The 22,000-nt window shown below is 42.2% G+C and overlaps 1 protein-coding gene across 2 annotated transcripts in view; it reads left to right on the top strand.

Moving 5' to 3' along the window:
- Positions 1 to 12,613, top strand: part of KATNAL1 (katanin catalytic subunit A1 like 1) — a 97,842-nt gene extending 85,229 nt beyond the window's left edge. The window contains exons 12-13 of one of the 2 annotated variants that reach the window (XR_011506843.1): positions 1,458 to 1,565; positions 1,914 to 12,613. The gene's annotated coding sequence lies outside the window, so the exon portion shown is untranslated. Of the gene's footprint in view, positions 1 to 1,457 lie in introns of both variants that reach the window. The other variant, XM_044777345.2, reaches the window with a different exon arrangement.
- The last annotated feature ends 9,387 nt before the right edge of the window (positions 12,614 to 22,000 follow it).

Genomic DNA, 22,000 nt, shown 5'->3' with positions numbered 1-22,000 from the left:
TGTAAGTTTTCACGTCACTTGAGTAAATACCTAGGAGTGCGATTGCTGGAAGGTATGGTGAGAGTGTGTTTAATTTTGTAAGAAATTGCCAAATTGTCTTCTGAAGTGGCTGTACCATTTTGCATTCCCACCAGGAATGAATGAGTTCCTGCTGCTCCACATCCTCACCAGCATTTGGTGTTGTCACTGTTCTGATTTTGCCATTCTAATAGATGTGTAGTGGTATCTCATTGCTGTTCTAATTTCCAGTTCTCTAAAGACATGATGTTGAGCATCTTTTCATATGCTTATCTGTTTTTAAATTGTTTTTTATTGAAACCTTGCTAGCATGTATCATACTTGTTGTCTGGCTTTGTAAAATAGAGAATTTGAACTTAACCCTTTCTTTGTGATTCAGAGTTATCCTTATGATATGCAGCTAGTGGTGGGGTAGCAGTGGTTTTCTGCCTGTCCCTATGTGAGTTTTGATTTTGCCTTTATAGCCTTTTTTACTTGTCTGTTATCAGGCTGTCAACCTTTATTCCTCTTCCGATTTCCCACCTCTAGTCTTCAGTGAACCTAGCGAAACAGTTGTTAGGCTTGTTAGAATTATGAGTGAATTAGGAGTACAGCCGTTTGGGGATAAGGAAGTGGTGGGGCAGTCTCCTCTGTGATCTTTAGTGCTTTATGTCATTTCTCTAGGCCATCTGTGGCCTTTTTAGCACTATCTTTGGTTCCCAGAAGTGTTCCAGGTAGACAAGTGTGAAGAAGATGTTTATGCTTGATTGTGTTGTCGTGTAGTTGTATAATACTTATAGCTAGAAGGCCCCTAGCAACAGTTTAATTCCATGGCTCCACTCTTTTTTCTTGCTGTGACCATTAATGAGGATTTGATCTATTAAAGGATATAAAGGAAAAGAGGTAAGTGGGACAAAAATAGGAAATATTTACGGCTAGAGCCTCCCTCTCTCCCTTCAATCCTTTCTACTTTCTCCAGTGCATATGCCCAGTGCTGCCTAGTGATGTGACATGGCGATGGGCTCATACGGCAGAACATACTTGAGTGTCGGGATGTTTGCCCAGAGAAGCCAGGAATTTAGCTGGAAACTATGCGGGAAGATAAAGGCGTTGCCTGGCTAGCGCCAGCTGCTGCCTTTCAAATGGAAACACGGAAAGGCAGGGTGGGCTCAAGTCTCACTGACTGATTCCATCCACTGAGGCTCAGATCCCTGAGGCTGGTGCCAATGTGCCTTCCTCGCTCCCTGACTGGATGTTGCCACAGGCAGCTGCATCTGTCCCGGACACCCCTGGGGATTCACCTGGGGTTCCTCCAGTCCTTACAGCCATTGCTCCTTCTACCCCGAACAGTGGGAAAAGGGATCGAGGGGGAGGAGCACATGTTCAGTGGCTACTTTCTGTCTTCTTTCTGAACAGAAAAGTTTTATGGCCAACTCTTCTCTAATTTTAATTGTTCTAAGGTCTTCTTGGGACCCTCCCTGTAAATTTGGAGAGGCTCAGCAGTGACCGAGGGCCTTGAGACCTGAAACTGGGAGCAAATGGTGTGGTCCAGTCCCCTCATCTTACAGGTGAAGGATGAACCCAGGGGGATTTTAACATACGTGTTCAAGATCACATTCTGAACTGGGAAATAAGACTTCTATCTATATCTGATCTTGAAGAAGGCTGCAGATAACGTGCAAAGCAGACAAGCCAGATGACCAAACATTTATTAAGGATCTTTAAGCCTCTGAAGCATGATACCAATACAGAGTAGTCACCCAAGTTGATGTTAAGAATATGAAATGGAGGATAAATTGACACCATAGGATTGGAACTAACATTTATAGTGTTTACTATGTGCTAGATACTTTTATTGTTTTATTGAATTCATACGCTAGTTCTAAAATGTATTTACTGCTATTCTCTTTTTGCAGGAGAGGAAACTGAGCTTTATAGAAAGACTTGCTCTAGTTATTTGGCTACTAAGAAATGGAAGAAAGAATGGAACCTAGGTCAGTTTAGTTGTAGAACCTATTCCTTTGCCATATTCCAAGATTACTTTCAACAATGTTAAATGCAAACTCAATTCTTGAAATAAATATGTTACATTCACCCATTTTTCTGAGGTTATTAATCTGTCTTTTACCTTCTCTTTCCTGTATGCTTTTTTTAACCAGACTTTTAGGCAGACTGCTGTGATATATTCTGTTACAGTATTTACATTTATAATGACAGGAAAAAATAGTGGCTCTTGTGTTATGAGATTAAAATGAATTTGGGAATATTGCTGCCATTTATTATTATCAGAGTGTAAATATATACCTACTTGTTTTTCATGGAAGGCTTTATGAAATGAGCCTATCATTCCAAGAGTTTTTATGAATTACATTTAGACCACCAACTTCAGTGACCTAGAGCGCTGTCAGTCATTTTTGTTAGTAAGCTTCCTGACAGCGGTCTGCCCCCCGGATGGCAGCTCCAGAGTCATTAGCTGTATGCATGGTCTCCGTCAGTTACTAGGAGAGCAGCCCCAGTGTACTTGGCCCAGGGTTCAGTGTCCGTGTTTGAAGCACTACCCCAGAGCTAAGTTTAGTCCTGAATGTTCAAAATGGTTTCACTTAGCACATCTTAAATAACTTATTTAAAGACATAACTAATCATGATATGACTACTGTATTCCATAACATAAATCCTAAACTATAGTGTTAGTAATTATTGTGTAATTAGAGATGGGTGAATCAACTTCATTTGGGATTCGTAAAATACCTCAAGCTATTTTTCAAACATTTTGAAATATATTTTGTAACATTTCTCAAACATACTTTACCAAGCAGATTTCCTCTAATTTTTAAACCCTTGTGTATTTTAAGGGAAATTTAATCCATATGTTTCTGATTCATTTGCACTTAACTCATCTAAGTTATTTTTTAAGAACAATTTGGTTTCCAAGAAGCCTTAGGAACCCTTCTCATGAATTCTATCATCCTTTGAAAGCCTTTTCCCCAATCAAAACTTTTTTCTCCAAAGATAAATGTGCATGAAATGTTTCAGTTCATTTTACAATTTAGAGCCCATATTTCACAATCTAAGCTAGTTCTGAATTTAATGTAATGTTACTCTGCCTTTACTGTAAGAACTTGCTTTGTCTCTCTTCAAAGCAAGTCTCTGCAGAGAGCTTGTAATCACAGTGTGCTCTTTTGAAAACACAGTGCCCTGACATTCTATGCTGTCATAGCACAGGTGACAGACGTGGGTTGATCAAACATGTCAAACTGAATTGTCTGTTTAGTGCGCTGAATATGTATACATATTTGTACATATTCAAATATACATGTACACACTCATAAATATGTTTAAATTTTTATAGGCTATCTTTTTTGTTTTTACCTCTACTTATAATTCTCACAAGACATTACTGTATTCTGGATGAATTAGTGATTTATTGTTCTCATCTCTCTTCAGAAATGTCTTTCACTTGAGACTTAGTCAACAGGTTTCTGTTGCCTAGCAAGTAGGTCTTTGAGAACAGCTCTTTGTGTAGTTTTAATTGAACAGCTTGATTGTATGAAATCTTCTTAGAAAAATTAAGGTCATTGCAGTGAAGGTAAAAGGAAATAAGCTGACAGCTAATTGGACAGAGTGTCATACACCACAGCAACTCTGGAAAAGATTTGCAGAAACATAGCAACAAAAGAATGGGGTTTGCTTAAGGCAGCTAGAACCTGCATTCAGAAATGTTCACGTTAAAAGAAAGACAGCAGCATTTTCTTGGGTTCTCATTAGGGAATTGTGTGAAATACATAGGTGCTAATCACAAGAAATAGACTCTTAAGTTCCTATTTTTAATGGAAACTATCGTTTTTTCCCCTGAATTTTTTAGTGTGGGATTTTTAAACAATGAAACCATCTTCTCTGTACTTTTTAAACCATACAGTTTCTTACATATTTTGTTAGTTTGTGCTATTAATGAACTCTTAATATTTTAGGAAATATAGATAAATAAATTAATAGATAAATTCCTTTTAAGAATTAACACCTAAATTTTTCTTTGTTTAAACCAAAATGAAAAACTTCGTGCGTGAGGGGAGACTTTTAAGTTTTACTTTGTATTTTTCCGTATGGTAATTATTTTACTTTACAAAGGAAATATGCTTACAAAATATTAAGGTAGTTTTTAAAAAGCAATATTTATAGAAATTGAGTAAATGCCTGCTCTTACTTCTGCTTCCCAAAAGCCTTTGGCCTAAAAGTCGGTCGTGGCTCTGGACCTTATTTCATTTGACTCACAGGGCAAGATTGTTCTGGTCATTGTCACTGTGACAATGATCCTGGGATCATTGATCAGTGATCCCCATTGTCACTGTAACCTGGGTCAGTGATCTGAAAAGTTCTGTGATGATGCCTCTCCATCAATAAAATGTTTGTGAGTTTTATACTGTTACTATGTTGATGCTTTACAGAATATTTGTAATTTACAGTAGTATTTGTATGTAATTTATAAAAATACAAAATTAGAAAATTTAAAGACTATAAATATGAAAACACTGAAAAATAATTTTATTGGTACAAAATGCCCTAAAAAAACTGAATAATATTTGTATTGAGGGCCATGAGATTAAATATGCTTCGTTTTTTTTAAAGCTTGGACTAACCAGGTACAGCGATTTAGTTTATTTTAGTGCTTAATTTTAATGACTGTTGGAGGTGAAAAAGTTACTTCACAATGGTGTGTGATCCAAGTGGAAGAAATGAATCACTGGCTGCAAGTACATGTCATGAGCTTCATTTTTTAATCATGCCCACTAATTATGCAGAAGTTTCCATTTAACTTTGGCTGTTAAATTTGCATCTTCCCTGATATCAGTCAGTTCTTGCAAATTAATTGGAAGTTTGCATTTTATATGAGTAGTTTCAAAACCCACTGAACCTCTTCATTTGGAAGATTTTTAAACAAATAGGAAAATTGTTTCAAGTTTAAGTTGTACACTGTAGAGTTTTTAATGAGAGATTCACTGTTTTGTTTTTGGCAACAAAATCACGGAACAATGGAAATAAATGCTCTAGGTTAGGGAGTCTTCCCTCGGCCTGCCTGACCCTCATGTGCCCAGGAATTCCAGTTCTCAGCCAGTCCCGCTGAGTGTTTTCCTGGTTCTGCTCCATCTGGACATGACAGTCCTTAAATGACTTAGGATAAGTTTAATTCCTGTTGTGAGTTTTCATGCTCCTCAGTCTTAAAGTAATTCCTGACTTGTAGGTATAGTATGAGTGTGTCACTGTGCATTTCTTCCACTTCAGTTATCAGTGGTCTCTGTGCCAGTGTCCACAGCAGTCCCTCCAGCTTATGTCAGGGACTTCCCCTGGGAGGCACCAGCTTGTTGCAGCTCCCCAGGTTCTGGTGCAGGACATTCAGATGGCTGTCAGCTACCAGAGGCAGTGCTGTTGCTTGCTGACTCCTTGTTCGTGTTCAACTAGATGTGAGTGGAATTGTCAAAGGGAGGACCAAGAGTAGAAGAGAGACTTTTAGTTACTAACAGGAAAGTGGTAAGGTATGAGAGTCAGACTGGAAGGAAGAATCAGGGAAGGAGGACCTTGAGCTTTCCAAGGGAAGAAATCCCCATGTATTCTATGACTGGGTGAAGAAGAGTGGCATGAACCATAGATGTTTGGTCTTACTTGGATGGTGCGTACTCTGGTCAAAGAATCTTTCTTGCTCTGTGGCTAGAGATCTGTTAGCTATTTAAACGAGGGTTCTGTCTGTTGGATCATGAGAGGCATTATGGAATTATGAGAACTTCAACTCTGGAGTCAGAAACCTAGATTCCAGCCCCAGCTCTGCCACTTCCAAGCTGTGTGACTTTGGGAAATTTACTTATTCTCTCTGAGCCTCTGTTACCTCATCTTAAAATGGATATGATAATAATAGTACATTCCTTATTGGACTGTTGAGAAGATGAAATGAGATACTGAATTTAAAGTGCTTATCAGTTTCTAGCATTGTGATAAAACCTCAGTATATGTTAGCTGCAAGGTGTGCTAGAGCTGGCACGTAACAGGCTTTCCCAGAGCCAATTGTTGAATATTAAGGAAGCTTGCAAGTCTTTCAGCTGCTGAAATTGGCCATGGTGAGAGTACTTACACTCTCTACAAGTCAAGGCTCCCTCCTTCACACAACTCCCTTGGAGAGCCAGTTTACCGGCACATCACTGGTTACTATCTTTATTTTGTGGGGTTTTTTTTCTTCTGCAAATAGAGCAGCTCTGGATAACTAGCGTGGCTCTTTGTCAGTCCCTCTGAAACAAGTAGTTGTGGTGATGAATAGTACTCCTAACCCTCACCAGTCATAGCAAATAGGGTCAGTTTAATTTGCAGTGAGCCACTTTCGTCTCCAGGGGTGAATGGCTGTTTGGGATCTGCCAGAATTAGAGACCACTCTCTTCTCTGAGCTAGACTTTGCTCTGATGCTTTCACTGCAGTGTAACAGAAATCTTAGGACGCCAGAAATAGATCACAGGATTTCACTGCCGTTTCATTCCCTGACAGATCCAGTCTGAGCTCCTCTAGGCAATACCACAGTGCCTTCAGCCTTTTGCTAACAGTGAGATTCTTCAGTCTCCCCAAAGGTTCTGAACCCCCAAACTGGGCTGGCTTACCTCGTGGTCATGTCAGACACTTGGACACGGACGTGTTTTGCCAAGTGCTTGTGAGAGGTGTTTGGCTGTTTTTCAGCAAAGGTAGGAGAGGCAGGAGGAAAGGGAGTTCTGTCCTCACTTCTTTTAGTATCTTCCCTGAACCAAAAAGTGGAGTTTGGTGGTAGCACCCGGTTAGAGGTCTCTTTTAGCACACTAAGGATCAAATTTTTCCCTATTTACAGTAGAAATAAAAAAACAAGCATAATTTCCCAAAAAAGCAGCTCTTTAAATAAGGAATTTACCAACTCCACTCTGTCTTATTGCAGATAAATACATATCTTCTCAAGAGGATCGCGCAAGTTTTTGTGTTCCTTGCTTAAGAATCACAGACTAGAGTTGCAGGTTGTTACTCATTTGCTTTTTGCAAGAAAGAAAAAGCATTACATCACGTCAGAGGGTCTCAGGTTCCAGAAAGGGGAGCTTTCCAAGGTTTTCTGTGTAAGGAAGTTTCTGTGTAATCCATGGGGAATTATGCAGGAAAGGGGGCTGGAGGATCTAGCCAGGACTTATTTTTCCATCTATTTGAATTTGAATCTTAGACAAATATGTTATTATTTATGTAAATTTATTTAGACCTTTATAAAGTCAGTTTAAGTTATTGAATGCCCCACAGATTCTAAGCACAGCCCGTGCCTTAAGGAACTCGTCCTGGTCGAGAAAGCCCTGAAACAAACCCCCATAGAATGCTACAGTCATACGTCACCTAACGACGGGGATATGTTATGAGAAATGCATCGTTAGGCGATTTCATCGTTGTGTGAACGTCATAGAGTGTACTCCCAGAAACCTAGATGGCATAGCCTGCTACACACCTAGGCTATGTGGCACTAATCTTATGGGACCTCATCGTGTACGCAGTCTGTCGTTGACTGAAATATTATGTGGTGCATGACGGTATGTGCATTAATAACAGTGAGTATGTGACTGAGAAGTGTGAAGGAGGAAAAGGACAAGGAAGGCTTCACAGAGGAGGTGATGTCAGCTATGTTCTGAAGCATGAAGAAGAGTATACTAGGTGGCAAGAGAGGGAAAACTAACCCATGCAGAGGAAACAGTCACCACCTTCCTGGTGACTTGTGTTAGAGTTACAGTTGCCTTTTATTAGAGCGAGTTCTTTTCTTCACTAGATGGTGATCTCTATGAGCACAGGGAGCAGTCTCTCATCATTGCCTCCTCCACAAGGCTTTGAGTATTGTAGGTGTTCATATCCTCAGTGGGCAGTGAGAATCTGTAACCATACAAGAAGGTCACTTTTCTTCATCGTGACCCTGTAAGCAAGGCTGTTCTGAAGAACACTGACATGAAGAAACGTATTCACTGTGTGATGATGGCAAAGCTCAGATTTGAAGTCAGATTCTAAGAGAAAGCCCAGAGCAAAATTGGATGTCTTGTCTGTGACCATGGTCTAAATAAACAGAAAACTTCACTTCCTTGCATTTTTGTGTAGCTTAAAGGTACGTTATTGTGATTACTGGTCATTGAGTTGTTGATAAACTGCTTTGCCTGCTTTCTCAAGAGGCACAGCAGCTTTCCTCTCAGTGGTTTAATGTTTATGTGCCGTGGATGATGACACAGTGCTGCAGTCACAATATCTTCTTGGTGCTATGAAAGCCCTCCATTTTTCCAGGTCCGCATGCAGTCTGTTAGTCCATCTTGGAGTTGTCTATAGGATAGAATGTTTTCCACTTATGAACCAGGCCTACTTTATGAATCAAAAGGCACTTCTTAATTTGCAGTTGTATATTAAATTCACACATTTCAGATGGAAATTCGCACAATCTATTTTGCATTACTCACACTTAATAGTAATTTCTTTTGGCTATTGCCCTCAGGCCATATAAGAATGAAAAAAAAAATTTGAGCCCTTTATTTTGACTATGTTCACAGATTGTAAATCTGATTAGTTCTCTGATTTTTTTTTTTTCTCTTAAAGTAACATCTGCATTACTCACTGAACAAAGACTGATAACTAGGGACAGGTTTGCCTTATAACCATGTTCATCATACCTAAGTCATTCTATCAATTCACTTGGAAGATGCATCTGTTTTTCTGCACTAATTTGCTACATCAAGTTCATGTGTGCCACTAATAGATGTGATATGCACCTGTGAAATGGTGAGGAAAATTATGTCCAGATTAGGTAATGCTTTAAGACTGATTTATTTCAGAGCTGAAAGGAACCTTACAGATCATTGAATCCAGTGTTTCTCATACTGAGCTACAAAATCTATTTGTCCTTTGAGAAATGTTTAAATACTGTGTTTTCATTAGGTGAACAATTACAAAAAACATATAAGCACAGTCTGGCCTATGGTGATGACCTCTCTGAATTGAGAACCATGAGATTTCCAAGGTCACATGATTTGGCTCCAGTGATAGAATCTAGGTTTCCTGCAAACCTAAAGGAATTCAGCAAGTGGGAGCTGCCTTGGGCCTCTGGATGGTAAGTTCAGGGTCCCTCTCACCACATTGGACTCCAATGAGATGTATGGTGTTTTGAGGGCATGACTATAATAGTGGTGTCATGCCAGCCCCAAATTCCTATGGGAGGCAGCTTGTGCTACAGATGTGAATAGTTGTATATTTCTGATGTCTATCATACTGTTTGAATTACAAGGTTACTGCTGTCAGGAGCTTTCATTCTTAGGTCACACATTAGCCAAGCCATCCTTGTCATTCTTTGAGTATTTATCACATATGCCCAGTGGAGGGTGGTGGATCAGTCAGCTTTCTCTAGGTAAGACTGAGGTAATGAAATAACTCCAAAATTTCTGTGGCTTGCAATAACAAAGGTATATTTCTTGTTCACACATCATCTGCAGCTCTGTTTTGGCTGTGATTCAGCTCCCTGCATTGTCTCATTTTGAGATCCATGGTACCTGCAGTTACCCCTGTTTTCAGGACATAAGGAAAAGAGCAAGAAGGCTCTGAAACACTCAGGCCCTTAAAACTTCTTTTCAGATGTCCCATACATCATTTCTGTTGTGTTCCACTGGCCAAAACAAGTTGTATGACCAAACCCTTTGTCAGTGGAACTGGGAAATATTATTCTCTCCACAAGGCGTCACATGGCCGTGGATAGAGATGTACAGTCATATGTCGCTTAACGATGGGGATATGTTCTGAGGAATGCATTGTTAGGGAATTTCATCATTGTGTGAACATCTTAGAGTGCACTTACACAAACCTAGATGATACAGCTTGCTACACACCTAGGCTGTGTGGTACTAATCTTATGGGACCACCGTCGTGTATGGGGTTTGTTGTTGACCCAAATGTTGTTGTGCAGCACGTGACTGTATAATCCTCTTCCAGGCAGGGGGTTGAGTAATTGGGAACAAGAATACACTCCACCACAGGCAACCCATAGAGCTGTGCACCTCACCATCGCTCGTCACTCTGGCTGGCTGGGCTCTTCAGTTTGGCTTTCTGTTTTTAATTTTCATTTTTTCTCAATTGCAAGTTTTAGAAGTGGAAAGCTTTAGGGTTGGATGGACATTTAGAGATCTCATCTCATGCTTTTATTTTTCTAGTAGAGGGACTGAGGCCTAGTGAGGTGATTTGCCCAAGATTGCACAGCAAGACTTTACTACAGTGCTCTCTTCACAACATCAACTTGGAAAATGTTGGAGAAGAATTGCTGCTTTGCTAATTGTAAGGGAAAATGGTTCTCTTGTTTCTGAAATCATACCCCTCCTGGGAGACAGAGGAATAAAACAGAACCTGAATGGTCAGTCTTGGAATGAAAACTGGCTCAATTTTCTATCAATTTTTTTTCTCAGCCACATTCGTATTAGGGGCAACTTATTTAAATTTATTATGTAGCATCAACAGAGCACCAGGATTTGTTTAGTGCTACAGTAAGTCACAGTTCCTGCCAAGGCAAATTGCATCTCTATTTTATAAATAGTCTGTACCCTGTGCTTATTTGATTTAAAATAAAATCTGTATGTAGTATGCAGTATGTTTCCTTTGAGCCTTTGTGTGGGGGAGCAGTCTGTGGATGAGTTCATACTGGAGACGTTCAACTGAGTGAGAGCTGTTCACTAGATACTCCATGGGCTTCTAATGTTCTCCTGGTGCTTAACTGATAAAAAATAAAACCCAGCACTGCCTGCGGGAAATGTGGATAATCTTTATTCAGCTACTGACGTTCCCAGCACCCCACTTCACAGACTTCAAATTCTGAAGTCAATGACCAATGTCAAAGTGATAAATGGATAGAAGTTACTGGAAGAGCTCCCATGTAGAGGACTGTAGTTGGGAGACAACAGGAGGAGGCAAAATAGGAGCTGCCACTACTTCGGGGAGGGGGTGGTTATGGGGGAGACACAAGTGCTTACTGCGTGAGAGGATTACAAATAAGATTTGAAAGGAAAGTGAGTGGGATGATTGCTCAAGTGCCCCACTAAGCCTTTAATGTACAGTGTAATCTCTTTTCTCGGAGGCAAAGCTCACAGACAAGAACCTATTGATGAATGACTGCACAAATCTAGGTTAACAATCATGCTTCTCATTCTAAAATCTCTTACATCTGTGACCAAAATAATTTAAATATTTGATTGCATTTGTCAGTGTCTCAGACAATGTAGGCCACAAAAGTAGGGAATTTCTTGAGGTTAAGTGGCACATATGAGTAGTGCTATAGGGTAGAAGGGGCACCCCTCCCTGGACACAGTTTCCACCTTTACCCTATGGCAGTGGAAAGGGGAGGAAAGGGGAGGAAAGGACACACCTAAAAGGAGTTGGTTGAAAACTGCTTTGGCCTCTGGAGACTAGAGGTAAGGTTAGTCCGACTAAATTTTGAAAAGGCCTCTTTCTGTTTTTTCACTTCCTCGCCTCCTAAAACATCTCCCTACAAATAACCTGCCCAGTTCCCTTAGGTTTTCTAAAACCTCACGCTTTAACATCCACTCAGCCTGCTCCATATTGCATCAAGGAAATATCCCCACCCGCCGTCTCAGTCAGGGTGCCTTTGCCCTGAGTGGCGGTGTTAGGAAAGCAATCTGGTTCAATTTTGTTGTATGTACTGACATTGCAGTACTTTGCGTATTCTTCAGCTTGTTTTCCCCAATCTTTCCTTTCTCTGTGGCTACAATTTCTAATTACCCTGAGGTACAAAACTTAGATCCATAAGGGTTCTAGATAATCAGTTAGGGTGATTATCAGGACCACGTAGGGAGCTTTTAGAAATACACATGCCTAAACCCCATCCCTTGAGATCCTGATTTGCTAATTGGACGCTTTGGAGTGTTGTAGGTGTCTGAATTTTTAGTAAGCTTCCTAGATCATTTGAATGGAATCATGTAGTTCTTTGCCTCCCTGGGAAAGAACGCTTGCATAGGAAAGCCTGCGTTCTCTTGTTGCTTGTCGTAATAGAGGGAGGTGCTGCTTGTCACCTTAGTACCTTAGTAATACTCCTAGAATCAGCTTTAGTTGATTTTAGTTGACTTTTTATTTTTAGAATTCTTCAATTTCTTTTCTCTTAGAAAGGCTGATTAAATATTCTTAGATTCTCCCTGCCCAATTCCTAGCTTGTAAATTCAGCCACCAGCAGGGATTAGAAATACTATAGTCCTTGAAACTGCTTGGTTTAAGGAAGGGCAAAACCCACCCCTGAGCCTGATCTTATTAGATGGTCCTAATTCCCTCCCCCACATGCTTTCTTCCTTTTTTTTGGAACCTCTCTTTACCCATTTCTCACCCCAGGGGTTTTTTGTTATGTAAGAAAGTTATTTCAATTGTTGTGAATGTCTTATCATTCTTAATTTCATTACCATACAGCACAATCATGGCTGTGCACGTCATTAAAATGTATTAGATTTACTTTGTTCTAAGTTTTATTTAATGCTAACACTGAACTGTGTTTGTGTGTTGCTCTGATACCATGCCTGTATACTAAAAAATTAATAAAACAAAGTAGGACGATTGTCTGGTAACATTACATTTGTGTTTGACTGACAGTTTGGCACCATTGCAACAAAACCCAAGTGTAAACAATGGGCCTGAACTTGCTAGTAAGGCTCCAGCCAGATAGTTGGGTATTCTCATCTTACGTTTTGAATCTCAAAGCAATTATAGTCTCCCCAACCCTCTATCAAGATAGAGGGGTGTGTGTGTGTGTGTGTGTCTTTGAAAGTGGAATAAGGATCTTTGCCAAGGCATCTGGCAACATCTCCAATGATGTCTTTATGGACAAGGTAGAGAAATGTAACTGAATGATAGTTACGTGGATCCCTGGCTGGTCGAATGACTACCTCAAAGGGTATTAATTAGTGGATCTGTGCTGGACTACTCCATTAATACCATGCTATTGGGCCTTGTACTTGATCCTCTTCTCCAGGTGTTTTAACAGGAGGTGAAGATGAATTATCAGATTTCTAGATGACCCAAAGCTGGGAAGGACAGATTAGATTAAGATTATTGAAACATTTAAAAAGAGCTCAGTAGGTCTAAGGCAGAGCTGGAATGATCAAAGTGAAATGTAAAGAAGTGAAATGAGGTAGGAACAGATGTAAAATCCTATACTTATCAATTGCCTGATACACAAGTTAGGGAGACCTGATACAATAGTCACTGCATGACAAAATTGTGCTAGTATGTGTCAGCTGAGGGGTTCCAGCTTCCCAGAAGTTTGTCCTAAGGGTCCCAGAGGACCTCCAGGCAGGTCAGTGGATCTGGGATCTCTTGAGGTCTCTAGTCATGGAAAGCTAGTGAGAAAGCCTTGGAAGCCCGTGCCCACCCAGTAACCCAGCCTTCACAGCACTTTGTACCTCTCTTGAGTCGAGCACTTACCACGTCCTTTACAGTTAGGTTATTTGTGTATCTGTCTTGGCTCCTTAATTGTAAACTCCAGGGTAAGGACCATGTTTTACCCCTTTCTGAGTTCCCAGGGCCAAGTGCCTGACACAGACACAAATTGGGGAGTCCAGGAAGTGCCTGCAAGCGGGGCTTTTTGTCTGCTTTGTTTTGTTCACCACTGCATCCACGGAGCTGAGAACAATGCTTGGCCTAAGGTGGGTCTCCATACAGGATGAAAGAGTGAGTGACACATACAGATGCTTAATAAATCTTAGCCATTCATTCTCAATGTGGTTGTGGCATGTCTTGTTAATAAGTCACTGCTTGGCTGTTCTAAAACCTTCAGGAACTTCGCATCCTTTTTCTTTGGCCTCTCAGTTCTTCGTCCATTCCCATCTTGGATTACATTGTGGGTTTATTCAGAAAAGCCCAGATGGGACAGAAAAGTTTGATGATCCTTTGAAAAGACATACTGCAGATGTAATGAATTCATTACCTTTTGCAGGAAGTTAAGGCACAAGCAGAAGTTGGATTTAGGTTCAGGTTCCAACTTGGACAGTTGTTTGTGAGATTTATGACTTTGGGAAAATATCCTATTTTCTTGAAGCCTTGGTTTTCTTATCTGAAAAACGTAGATAAAACACTCCAGAGGGTAGATAAGGTATGGATAACACAAAGTATCATCCTAATAAAAGTCATTATTATTATTATTATTATTATTATTAGTTTACCAAGGCCTTAGCTCAAGTAAGAGCCAGAGTAGAGAGGGAGAAAACTCTCCGGGAAGAACCAAGGAAAAAGAAATTAGAAATTACTAAAGGCTTGCCTTCAAGGTTTACTTCTTTTGTATGTCAAAGCACCTGCTCCTGTTAGACAAGTAAGTGCCTCAGAGTGGGGAAATAGAGGCCCTGCATTGCTGAGGGAGCTCTGGTCTCCATGGTAACAGCACATTAGATTCTGATGCAGGCACACCTGGTATTCTCAGGTTGCTCCACCATATGGCACCTCATGTATTTCATCAAGGAAAAAAAACTACCTTGACCTCCCCCTACTGCGTAGGCACACGCACACACACATACCCCCACACCCTCTATGTCTGATCCATGGCCACTGAAGCGATGTAAGCCTCTGTCACAAAGATTGGAAACACAGTTCCAAAAGCCATTCAGTCAAACAAAGGGCCAGAACAGTTATTCTGGGCTTCAAAGAGGTGCTCAGAAGAGAAGTACCTGACAAATACATTTGCAATTTGCCTTTTCCGTGAGACTGACGCAGAATCAGGTGGTCCCCCTCGCCCCATGGCTTGTTCATAAAGCAGCCCCATTCATGACCCTGCTGAAAGCAGAATCACACATCCTCAGCCATGACTCATCTCATGACACCGTTTGTAAAAGTGGCCTCTCAAACTCTCCCTACATATAATGCCCATTAAAATGCTCTGCTTTGAACTAGTTTAAAAGGAAAAAGAAAGATTTCCTGGTAGGATTAAAAAAAAAAATGCAGACAGCCTGTAGTTGCCATGTGACACAACCAAAGAATTATGGCTGCTTAGAGATTTCCTGTTCTGCTTCAGAAACAGATGTTTAAAAACTTCATGTTAAAAGAGATGTCAGAAATTGGGGACAAAAGTCACTGTTCCTTGCAGTATATCAAAGTCTTCCTTTTCAATGGGCATCTTATTGATTTGGTTTCTTCATACCACATTCCCCAGAAAGCCCATTTAAATTAACCACGCATGCTGCTCCAGCATGCTTGAGTGCAACCATAGTGCCTTGTGCACGTTATGCTTTATAAAGGGCCTTTGATGACAATGTCTTAAAAAGCCACAGCTAAGAAATGGTAGAATTTAAGTTCTAGAAATGTTAGCTTACTTATGGTGCTCATGGTAATTTTTTTAAGTACCTTGGGTAGCCTACTGAGTGGTAAATAATAATAACCAAATGTATCCCTCCAACCTGGGAAAGTGAGCTGTGTAAGCTGTGCTCTGTGAAGTTTGTAGTTTATGTTTTGAAACCGGCTCAATGTGCTGGGTTCCTGGATCATTGCTTAGTTTTAATTTGTGGGAAAGGGATTATGTTTAAAGCAATAAAAACTTTTCCTTCCATGTCATAACAACCTTTTGGCAAGCTCACTGGCAATTTCTCTCTGCAGCTTTTCTCCCCCGCTTGAGGGATGAGTCATGAGGGAACTTTGAGATTGCCTGTAACCCCAAAGGGAACTATAGGTCTCTTGGAACATATCTGACCTCTCCAAGACCTGCCAGATATAGTCAGACTTCCGGTTCCAGCCAAGATGAAGTAGCCCCATTCCTCCCAGCTCCTCCCTCCCTCTTACAACTTAAAGACCTTAGACGTTATACACCATACAAGCATAAGAAGATTCCAAAAGGCAGAAAGGAGAAGGCAGACTTCCCAGGCTCCTCAGGACTTCAGGAACAGTACAGTGGAGCTCCTCCAGGTCTCTTTGTTGCCTCCTGTTTATTCCAAACGGGGCTCTACATAAACCTCCAACCTGGAATTGCCAACAGCCACAGACCAAAAAAATTTTCAAGAAAACCCTGTTTAGGGGCCAGCCCAGTGGCATACTGGTTAAGTTCACGCACTCCGCTTTGGTGGCCCAGGGTTCAATGGTTCGGATCCTGGGCACAGACCTACACGTTGCTTGTCAAGCTGTGCTGTGGCAGGCATCCCACATATAAAATAGAGAAAGAGGGGCACAGGTATTAGCTCAGGGCCAATCTTCCTCAGCAAAAAGTGGAGGATTGGCAGTGGATGTTAGCTCAGGGCTAATCTTCCTCAAAGAAAAGCCTGTTCCCCACAGCCAGAAAACTGAGAAAGGGGTGACCTAACAACAGAAAACCTTTTAGGCCATACTCACCCCACTCCAGCCAAACACCAGTGGAAAAACTACACTCCTTGCCCCTGGAGTTTCAGCAGGGCCAAACAGGGAGTTGATCTTCTACCACAACCCCGCTGCCCCAAGGAAGCAGATGGTAGCACTCCAATTCCCCTACCCATAGGGCTAAGGAGATCTAATCTTCCGTCTCCAACTTGGTGGAAGAAGGAAGTGCCCTAATTCCCCTGTGGGTTGCTGTCTGTGGACCGAATGGGTAGTTGATCTTCCGTCCTTTGCTCAGTGGAAGCAGGCAGTGCTCCAATTTCCCTGCCAGGGTTAGTGGAGTCCAGTAGCTGGTTGAGCCTCACACTCACCTGTATCAAACAGACAGAATGAGGTGGGAGGAAGGGATAATTGGCTCACTGATGTCCTTCCCTGGTTTCAGCAGGGCCCAGCAAGGGGCTGAGCTTCTGCCCCAACCCTGCAGCAACAAAGCAGCGTGAGTCAGCCCTCCACTTCCCCTCTGCCAGGTGTCAGTGGGGCACTGGGGGGAAATGGAGCTCACACACACCCTTGGAGGCAATGGGACAGTGGGAGTTGGTGCCCCTCTTTTGCTGGGAAGGTATCAGTGGGTTTGAGCCATAAATCTATAGATTCACGTGTCAGAGTGAAATCCAAATGGGATAAACACAAATGGTGTGAAACTCACATCAAGACATATCTTAATTAAACTGCTAAAAACTAAAGACAAAAAAACAAATTCTTGAAAGCAGCCAGGGAGAAACAATGTGTTACTAGCAGGGGAACACCAATTTGAATGACAGCAGATTTCTCGTCTGAAACCATGGAGGCCATCGGGAAGTGGCACAACACTTTTCAAGTATTGAAAGAACAGAACTGTCAACCACACATTCTATATCCAGTGAAAATATCTTTCAAGGGTGAGACATTCTCAGACTAAGAAAAACTAAGAGGTTTTGTTGCTAGAAAGCCTATGCTTTTAGAATGGCTAGAGAAAACTATACATAAAGGAAATGATAATAAAAGAAGGCTTGGAACTTCAAAAAGGGAAAAATAACATCAGAATGGGTAAAATAGGGGTAAAGTATCCCACTTCTCATTAGTTTCTTAAAACATATTTGATGGTTGAAGCAAAAATTATAACACCATCTGATCTAGTGTTCAGTATAGATGGAGGAGATACTTAAGAAAAACATATTTTAAAAATGCAACAGGTAAAGGGACTGAAATGGAATAAGATTTCTACACCTCATTGAAAGTGGTAAATGTTGCGACCAGTAGACTGTGATAAGTTATGTATATATTGTAATACCTATAGCAACCACTAAGAACACTATACAAAACAGCATACTCAAAAACATTATCAATATATCAAGATGGAATCTTAAGCAATGCTCAGGTAACCCAGAGGAAGGTAAACAAAGAGAAATGGAGGAATTAGAGGAAACAAACAGAAAACAAAAAAGTGGCAGATTTAAGTCCTAACACATCAACAATTAGCTTAAATGTAAATGGTCTAAATACACTAAATAAAAGACAGACATTGACTGAGTGGATAGAAAAAATGATCCAACGTATGTTGTTTACAAGAAACTCACTTTAAATACAACTACCAGGGTAGGTTGAAATTAAAAAGATAGAAAAAGATATGCCATGCGAATGTTAGTTATAATAAAAGGAGGCATGGCTATATTCACATCTGATAAAGTAGACTTCAGAGGAAAGGAAATTACTAAGAGGGACATTACATAGTGACAGAAGGCTCAAGCTACCTGGAAGACATCAAGCAGTAAAAGAAAAGATAACCCCCTCTGGTTTTGATGACATTTGTCTTTTCCTTTCTGGACCATAACAGCTTTTGGTCTTGTTCTCTCACCTCACCTGCCCAGGATGTACTTAAGAAATGTTTTTGACTGAATGCAGTGGAAGTTCATGGCAGCTGCACTCTGGCTCACAAGGACACCCCCTTCTCTAGGAAGGATCTCAGAGGAGCTGAGGAGGCAGACTATTCACAGTGCCATGGTAGACTGTACCAACTGAGGTGCCCTCTCAAGCAGAGCAAATGTTGACTGGCTCACTTGTGACTTGAGGTGGTGGTAAGGGCTTGCTTTTCCAAAGTGCTCTCCTTTGGGATTTGGCTAGAGCGTCCCCTTGGGTAGCTGGGCCCTAAATGTGGCAAATCTGCCCTTCAGCTGCTCAAAAGTCCTCTTTGTAGGCCCTCCCAGGAAGCCAGGGGTTCTTATGCAAATAACTTCCCAGCTCTCCTAAGAGACATATGCAGATTAGGCCCCACGATGACCCTACACAGAAACCATATCCATAAATAATCCCAACTTTTAAGACACACTGGGGTCAACCAGCATACCATTTGATTAAGTAATGCATTGAAATGCAGTGAGAGGTCCCATCTCATGATTGGAACGTAAATCTGAGAGAGACTGGCCAGGAATAAATAGAAACCTTTCTTGGTTGTATCATTATAATACTTGGTGGTTGGAAAGGAAATTATTTACTTGGGAAGTCTCCACAGTGACATTATGAGATCACTGGTACGTTGCTAATGATTTCTGTGCTCTTGTTTTATTGCTTAGGATTTGCTTAGTGCCCAGAACTTATAGGATGTGCTGTGGTGGCAGGTTTGCCCTAAGTCATCAGCACCCTCAGCAAGTAAGGCCAGAGCAAGCGAGACTGTGGCTGCAGAAGGGAGATTTTCCTTGGTGTCCTTGGGGGAGAAGCTTGGAATCGTGGCCTCCTAGTCCAGCAGGACTCAGAGGTCCAGCCAACACGTTTCCTGACCACATGACCCTGATGGGTCCATCCTGGTTCATCTTTCTACGATAATGTTTTCACTGCTGGTGGCCAGACTCAAATGTCTGTGGTCATTTTACCATGACATTCCCTAACCCAGGCCTCCTCCTCATGGCCAGCCTGACCTGGTGGCTTTCAGATGGATGCATCAGCCACATACCAGGAGGCTCAGGCTGAGCCACCCCACTGCCTCTCCACATGGAGCCTTATCTCCTTGTTCCTCATCCACGTTGGTCTCTTGGCCCCTCATTGGCTTCTGCTCTTGTCCATATCCTCAACTTTAGGATTCATCTTGGCTTTCACTTATCTTATGGAACTCTCTAGTTTTGACCTTTGACATTCTCTTGGACCCATCCATACTGGCCCCCTGACTGCTCTCAGTCGTTGCCCACCCAGGCAATAGCCTCTCTGACTAGAGCCCCCGCTGGATGCTCCAGTTTCTTATTCTTCCTCACTCATGAACAGTCACCCCCCAAATCCAGTTAGCCTTTCTATAGCCCCACTACGATAGGGGTGACCATCCTTTATGTCCTGCACACCTCACTACAGGCGTGCATTGTCTAATGGTGGGGATATGTTCTGAGAAATGTGTTGTTAGGCCACTTCTTCACTGTGCGAATATCATAGGGTGCACTTACACAAACCTGGATTGTATAGCCTACTACACACCTAGGCGATATGGTAGTAATCTTGCGGGACCACCATGGTATATGCTGTCTGTTGTTGACCAAAATGTTGTTATGCAGCACATGGCTGTCTGTGGCCTTTATGCTGAGCGTGGGATAGCACAGTGGTTAAAAGTGTGCATCCTGGCGCCCAGCTGCTGGCTGGCTGCAAATCCCAGCTTTTACTCTCTCTGGCTGTGAGACCCAGCGCAAGTCAGTGACCCTTTCTCAGCCTCAGGTTCCTTATCTGTACAATGGACATCCTAAGAGTTGCTACCTTACAGGGTTCTTGGGAAGATTAAATGAATAAATTCATATGAAGCATTTAGAACGGGGCCTAGCACATAAGAAGTGCTATGTATTTACTGTTTTGCTAAGTTAATCTTTAAAAGCTAAGCCAGCTTTTCAGAACTTGTTTCTGTAATGTTAGGAGTGCTGCTATTGCATCGTGCTTAGCATGCCTGGCCACCCAGCCTGAACAGGAAGGCGAAAATCAAAACCAGACTTAAGGGAGGGGAAGGGAATTCCAGATGCTTTTCTGTCTGTAATTTTGAAAAGAGTTCTCTTCCCTGAAAAAGCTGAACTTAATATTAACTCCTGAAGAACAACCATGGAAGAAATGCCTATGAAAAGTCGGTACCATTTTCTCTAATTCTTAATCTTCCTCGTGAACTGACTCAGGATCTTAGCTCGAAAACTCTTCTGAGCTGGTGTTTCTGTGCTGCGTGCTGGCTCGCTGAGGCGTGCCTGGGCTCCTTATCGCTGAGTTGAGCTATCATTGCTCTTGCTTAACCACAGGTGGCCTCTGCACCCTGCCAAGGATGTTTGCGTTCCCTGCAAGGAAGACCTTAATTTATTTTGCAATATTCTTGTGCTCTAAGTTAGTTTTCTCTCTCTATCAGAAGAGGGAAGAAAGAAGTGCTTCAAAGCTGCTTGTTGCCATTGAGAGCCGACAAATTCCTTAGCGAGGCCTGAAAGCCACAGCCAGCGGCTGCATGGCCTGGAGAGCTCTGCATCCTGGCTGCTAGCCCTACTGCACACTCTCTGGCTCTTGTGTAGGCCTTTGACAGTCCACACCCAGCAGGACCACACGACCCGCCTTCACAACCCTGCCGCGCCACATGCACACCCGTGCTGCATCTGGGGATGGGGTCTCAGGCTTTGGTCTGGGGCTGTCTCCTGTGATGATGGGAGGACCTGGCTCTTTGTTCCTAGTTGTCCTGGCCTCACAGCGGGGACCTCTGCAGACTCAGTCCCACAAATAACACTGTGGAGTGACAGGTGCCAGATAGAAGGGCATGAGAGAGGGAGGGGTCAGTGCTTCCTGGGGCCTGGGAGCGGTGGGGGATGGGAGATCCAAAGAGGCTTCCTCAGGAAGATGGTGCCTGACCTGAGTTTTACAAGAAGAGTGGGTATTCATCAGTAGACTGCGGGGTGGGTGGGAGAGGGACGGAGAATTCCAGATGGAGGAAACACCTCGACCGAAGATGAGGCAGCACAGGGACTACGTGCAGGGGGAGGGGTGCAGTGAAAGATGAGATACCAAGGTGCCCAGGACTCCTAGGCTCTCGCTGGATGAAGCCCCGACCCTAGAGTACACTTAGCGTTACACTGAAAATCATTCATCCTGGCTGAGCAAACGGCCCAAGGTTTTTGTGCCTGTAAAAGAACATGAAGTCTCCCTCCACAGAACAAGGTCATCCTTTGGGTGTAGGAGGTTTGGAAAGCAAACCTTTAATCTCTGACACATTCACTGCTTGACCCTGGCCAGCAGGACTAAGCAGCCAGTCTCTGCGCTGAGCAGGAAGCTGGAGGACGCTTCAGGGGAAAGCCTCAGTCTCGAGAACAGGCAGCTGTTTGGAGGGAGCCATCACAAGGGTCTATAATTAAATCATGCCGACTAGCCTCTAGGCTAAGCCAGAATCAACCCATTTTACCCTCCCTCAAGGCAGGAATTCCAAAGAACTGTCCTGGACTCATCCTCCAGTAATGCATAATGGTACATTGTGATTAATTAGCTAGTTAGCCATTCATATTTAATTAATTAATCAAGCATTTATTAAATGGAGTCTATATGACAGGCATTGCACAAATGCAAAGAAGAGTGAAATGTGGTCCCTGCCCTCCAGGGGCTAACAGCTGGAGAGATGGATCCGTGAACAACTACCACCAGGACCATGTGACATGTGTCTGTAATCCCA

Source organism: Equus asinus, chromosome 11 (assembly GCF_041296235.1).
Source record: "Equus asinus isolate D_3611 breed Donkey chromosome 11, EquAss-T2T_v2, whole genome shotgun sequence".
Lineage (NCBI taxonomy): Eukaryota > Metazoa > Chordata > Mammalia > Perissodactyla > Equidae > Equus > Equus asinus.
Note: the sequence above shows the minus strand (reverse complement) of the source record. Positions and strands in the feature narration are given on the sequence as shown.